Raw genomic sequence first — 6,000 nt, forward strand, 5'->3', positions numbered from 1 at the left:
CTTTCTTCTTGGTTTTAATATAAAATATTGTTTTTAACATCATCCTGTGTAGAGGGATGCAAAAGACTTTGTGAACTAATTATTTTGTTGAGGTTAATCCAGATCTTTTTTCCACTTCAGTCAGATCTGTATCAGATCCAGGTCATTAAGAATGTATTAAGCCACTCTTAAATTGCAAGAAAAGTGTTTCTATGGGATTGCATTGGTTTAACAGATGGAGTTTAATGCTGGTGCATTAAACCAGTGCATAGCTCTGACACGGGCGGTTATTTCTGGGTGCTTCATGCCCACCAGAGGAACGGCGAGGATGTCTTTAGAGAAATCCTTGCCCTGTCTCTTCTAGTCTTGCCCCAAATGTATGTTTTCCTTATCTGCTATTGCTCTGATGTTGTTAGAGATGCCTGTACACAGCTACACGCTATGGGAAACCATCCTTCAAGCATCCGAGGGCTTGCTATAATTATCTTCTTTCTCTCTTTTTCCTTTCCAACAGCAGTAAGTTGAGAGCTTCTATGTATAATCACTTAAAAACCTCCCCCAAACTCCATCTCTTTTAGCCTTTTTCTCTCATTGTATTTTTCTTCTTCAAAAGCCAAAAAGTGTGCTAGGAAGAGGCAGTGCATGCTCTCAGGAGTGTTTGGATGCCAGCCGCAGCTCCCGTCTCTGGCCTGGCCCTGTCCCTGCCCCAGGACTGGAGTCCCGTGTGCCGGCTGAGCTGGGCCCATCGGTGTCGCGTGCTGCTTACTCCTTGACGCTTGTGGTGGCCCAGCAATAACTCCTGTGTGCCAAACTGTGAGCCCCACACAGGAGCCCTGCTCCTCAGGGACTCATCCCAGTGTCGAAATGCCTCCTCCCTCCCAGCGGGAGCACCGGGGCAGCCAGCCTTCCCCCACCAAAATGCCCACACCATCCTTCGGATTCATTTGTTTCTCCTTTTGTGTGCATTGGGGGTTCCCACGGGCACCCTGAGCCAGGAGCTGCAGTCAGCTGGCAGCCACCTTCTTAGGAACAGCCCCAAACACTACCGGGGCCAAGAAATGCTCATCCCTGTCCAAGAGAGGGTCTGCAGAGCTTGGTTTTATTTGTTATTAAAGCATAGTGCTGGGCAAACCCTGGCTTCCCTATGCCATCAGCAATGAAGTAGGTGATTGCTCCGTTTCCATCGAGCCTGAGTGGAGGTATCTTTATACAAGATTGTACCTCACCTTGAGAATCATGGGTTCCCTTTCTGGACACGGGTTTCTCCCTCTAAGTGGTTGATGGCAGGGTCTGTCCTACCTCAGTTACACGGTCTTTCCTTAATAAGGGTCTTGTGCTTGGCACTGCCCGTGTCAATACCTGCCGACCGCACCACCGTGGCTCTGGCCACGCTGCCCATCCTGTCCTGGTGGCATCAACAAGCTGGTGGCTCTGGGAGTGAAAATCTGTGCTGGCCTCTTGTGACACTGAGTTCGAGTTGTCTTACTGCCTTCTGGGCTTCCCAGTGAGATGCTCCTTGGAGCTGGTGTTAGAGCTGCTGAATAATGGGGTGGGGGTTGGTGGCCAAAATGAGAAATAAACAGGTCTACTTTGCACTAGCACAAAACCTAAAAATATTCAGTGATATGAAAATATATGGAGGTAATTGTTTTCAAGGGGAAGGAGTGTTTCGTTAGATGTGTTGTTTCACATTTTTGACAATGACCTTAGCCTCGTCTTTGGAATAAGTTATTTCAAAATTAATAAATGAAACATTTTTTTCACATCCCAAAATAAAACAGGTTAATCTTTTGCCTTTTTCCTGTTTGACTGAACCTTTATTTACTGATTTTTTTACTCAAATTCACAAGTAGTTTTGTTTCACCTAGAAGTGCATGTTCAGCGAAAATAGTACTTTCCAGTGTTCTGTCTGCGTCTGTTTGGTGTCTCCCTTACTAAGTGAGCTAACTGCAGAAAACTGTCTTTTCTGCAAGAAATTCAGTGCCACCTCTCACTTTCTGTATCCTAGTGTTCAAAAGATGCACTTTTTAAAAACAGTTGTACCTGGTGCATCTGTACCTAGAAAACAAATGTTTAGACAATGCCTGTTTTCTAGACAAACACCTGATTTTGTTTTTATGTGAGCAATTTAGGGTGAACAGTTTTTAAAGCTTCTCGATGAATTAAGGAGAGCAGGAAGGGCTTCTGCTGTTCCTCCTGCTGTCCCTGCCACTGCTGTCACTTTTGAAGAGCACGAACAACAGCATGTGTGGTGTTAAGGTGGGTGCTCGCTGTGCGCTCGTCCTGCATTTGCTCGGTGGCTCACTGAGCACACGGAGCCCCCATCTCCCTCTCAGCAGGGCACAAACTATTCCATAAGCTTCTGCACTCTTCTGTTGCACTGTTTTTTTCTCAAGCATTCATTTTCTCCCTTTTTTTAAATTTCCTGACACCTTCGGCTGTCTCATAAATGGCTGAAGGAAAATTCCCCGTTACTCCCAGTGCCTCGTAGTGGTGGGGGTTTCTCGACTACAAGACCGTGCTCTTCATCAGACTCTTCTTAAGTTATTTCTGCAAAGCCCTTCAAAGCGTCAGTGGCTTGTACGGAATATAGCGCTGTCTTCCTGAGCCTGTGGATTAGCAAAAATAAAGCCGCTATCAGGGTGAGACGCCCTGCTCAGCTTAGTGCGTGACTGATGCTGAGTCCAAAGGGAAGGGGTGTAAGGGGAATGGGCAGCAGCAGCTAATTTTGACGATAATTTCTGCAGAAGTGTTGGTGAAGGATGTTCTCTGCCCACAAGCTGTGGATGTGCCAAAGGTCTAAGACGGCCGCGCTGATCCATCCGCTCATCCGCCTTTGTCCCAGCGGTTCTTGGCTTGTCAGGCCTGTAGATATCAACAAGTCTAGGCATATCACAAACGTGGCTATGTGAGGGATGGAAGGTGAATGTCCACACACACACACAGAGCTGAGCAGCGCTCGTTTATGGTCAGACACTTGCAGTCAAAAACAGAAAAAGCCATTGCCATCCTATGTGGGCTCAGTACTAGAGACCTTGCAGCAGGGCATGTTCAGCTTTCGGGAGGCAGCGAGGACTCCCCAGCTAGGCTGGCGGGGTCTTCTTGTGGGCACAATTTAGCACCAGTGAGGCACAGAGCTACCCTAAGGTAACTTTTCTTTCTGTGGATTTTGTTCAACAAGCATCTGTGTGTCAAGCAAAGCAATACGTAACCACAAGACGTTCAGTCAGACACACCTCCACATGGAGAGCCCGGCAGTGCTTTAGGGCTGAGATTGGAATATGAACTTGGCAGTTGTATGGAGTTCGCGTGTCTTAAGTACTGGTCTCTGCGATAAACAATAAGGTACCTGCAGTGAAGTACAGAGCAGGAGAGGAATGATAAATGTGACGAAGGTGCTTCCCAAACGAGGGCTCTCCTGCAGACTGCGGGCAGAGCTGCTCCTCGCCAGGAGGGCTTTGCTTTGCGTCTCTGAGGGATGCTGGATGTCTAACCAGTTTGACTTTCTACTGTGTTTTGTCTTAGCTCTTCTTTTTTCTTTTTCTTTTTCTTTCTTTCTTTCTTTTTTTTTTTTTTTTTTAATGGCTAGCCTAAACATACAGTCTTCAGATGAAGGTGCCTATACCTCCAAAAATTTTATATGCATATTTTGAAATAGATTTCTTTTTCCTTTCTGGTCATTTAATTACCTAACAATAATGACACTTACAAGAAAGGCACTTGAGGAAAGTCTGTCTGCTGTTGTATTTTTGTTTGGATTTGGTTTGGGTTTGTTTTTTTATTAACACTGGTCAGCAATAATTATTTTAGCCATATACTAGCTAAAAAGACTGATAATGTAAGATTTGTGAACTAAGCTTCTAAGTTTGCAGTACGTTAATTAACTTGGGTATGTGAAAAGGGAGCTACGCTCAATCAAAGAGTATTTCGCAGCATTTACATGTTTTCGTTTGATTGCCTGATAGTGATCATGAACATACTATTCTATAAAACTCGTGAATGACAAACAAAGCACATCGTTTTTAACATGAATATATCCCTTGTAGCTGAAAGTTCTGAGAGTGTTTTAGTGTGTGGTCTGCTATACCAAAATATTTAGATTATGATGAGATTTTAGTACTAAAGATAAACATACACCCTGTTTTTACTGTTTCAAGTAAAGTTTAGTGAATGACTGACAATTTGTTGATATACAACTGTGGGAAAACACTGCAGTGCTCTAAATGTATATTTTTATTTGGGTTTATTATATTTGGTATATGGTTTAATGAAAACTGAAGTGTTTACTACAGTTGGATCATTGTAAAAACATCTCTTACCTCGTCATTTTGTCTGCTGTGAAAAAAAAAAGTACTTTCTTCTTCTTTTTTTTCGTTTCAAATTGACCATAGGCAGTCAATGTTACCATTTAGACTCCTAGTAGCAGTAAATGCTGGGTTTTATATATATAAAAGGAAAACTTGATTTTTTTCTTTATGAACTTATTATATAACATTGTGATTTTTATCTGATTTTATTGTAACATAAAGTTGTTTTATGTAAAAATATATAGTTTAAGTAAAATCTCTTGTCTCACTGTCTTCATTGACTTCAGAAAATGAACATCCTTTCCCTCTTGCAGTTGCAAATCTGGACTCAAGGCAATGCTGGCCTTTGGTAAGAGGTGTGTGGGTTTGATATATACATACTGTATAGTGTCTTAGATAAGCTTAAAAACGCTGTTTCAGGAGGAGAAGTTGCAAAACATTTGTTTTGCTTCACTTTAATACTGTTAGCACATCCAGATGGGAGTGCAGGATTGTGTTGGGTACATACATACTAAAGTGGAAAAGCAGTATCTAGAAATATTTTGGCATGAAATTTTGGACTTCGGGCATGCTGAGAAAGGCCTGTCGCTAGGAGAAGGCTTTTCGTTGTCCTGTTTGGGAGATGCTCAAGACAGAAAACCCTCCTGTGATTCCTGTAACTGATGTAGCAGCCCCTGGTAGCAGCTAGAGCTGGTATTTTCTCTGGAGGAACTAACCAGGCCTCGGAAGTAACCCTCTGTATTGAAATTAGAGATGTTTTGACACCAATCTCCTGCATCAGCATGTCGTGGTTAATAAGAGCCCTCTCAGAAGAGGTTGTTTCCCAGGGTCCCTGCTGGTGTCCAGCGACATGGTCCACACTCAACAGCACATCCCTGGTAGGGGTTAACGCTGAAGCCCTTCTACAGATAACGATGCTCTCAGCATCATCATATTAAACATATAGAAGCAGCGTTTTCTGCCTTTGCACCAAACCAGGCTTCCCCAAAGGAAGTAAGAAGGTTTGAAGACTGCTAAGTGGCTGAGGCTCATCGAGCCTTTGTTACTCTGAGCTACAAGGCTGCAAATGTCAGCTTTGGGGTGAGCGAGAAACACGTCTGCCCTGACCTTTCGCCAGAGCTCCTCTACCAGGAGCCATCACTAGCTCTAACAAGCAGCTCAGCAAATTCTGGCAGTCCCTGAATAACCAGTAGTTGCAAAAGCAGCTTATAAGTACCATAGTAAAACGCAAGTAACAGTCTCTAATTTTTAGAAAAAAAAAAAAAAAAAAAAAAAAGCATTTTCTCTATTTGGATTTGCAGAATTCTAAAGCTTATCATACCAGAAGTACCTGTGTGTATCCCATCACCTGTGGGTATCAGGAGCAAGCCCTGTTCTCCTGTTACGAAGCCAGCTGATCATACTCGGTATGCGTTTTCCATCTGTCAGTGGCATCACCCCGCTTCACTCGTGCACGGGGAAGCGCCTCGTGCTGCCGGTCGCGTGGAGGTGCCTGTTTGGGACAGGCACATCTGACACTTCTGTCAGCTAATCGCCTCATGGAGTCCAGGGTGTATTTTTAGCATTGGGAAAGTCACTGGTCTGTGTGAAAGGCTGTTACTTGCCGGCTGTTTGTAACGCAGGTGACCGGAGTTTCCAAAAGAAACAGCCTGCGCCAGGAGCTGCCATGAATGATACTGTCATCAGGAAAATCTGCTGCTGCCTGTCTGCGATC

Source organism: Chlamydotis macqueenii, chromosome 12 (genome assembly GCF_036417535.1).
Source record: "Chlamydotis macqueenii isolate bChlMac1 chromosome 12, bChlMac1.mat, whole genome shotgun sequence".
Classification (NCBI taxonomy): domain Eukaryota; kingdom Metazoa; phylum Chordata; class Aves; order Otidiformes; family Otididae; genus Chlamydotis; species Chlamydotis macqueenii.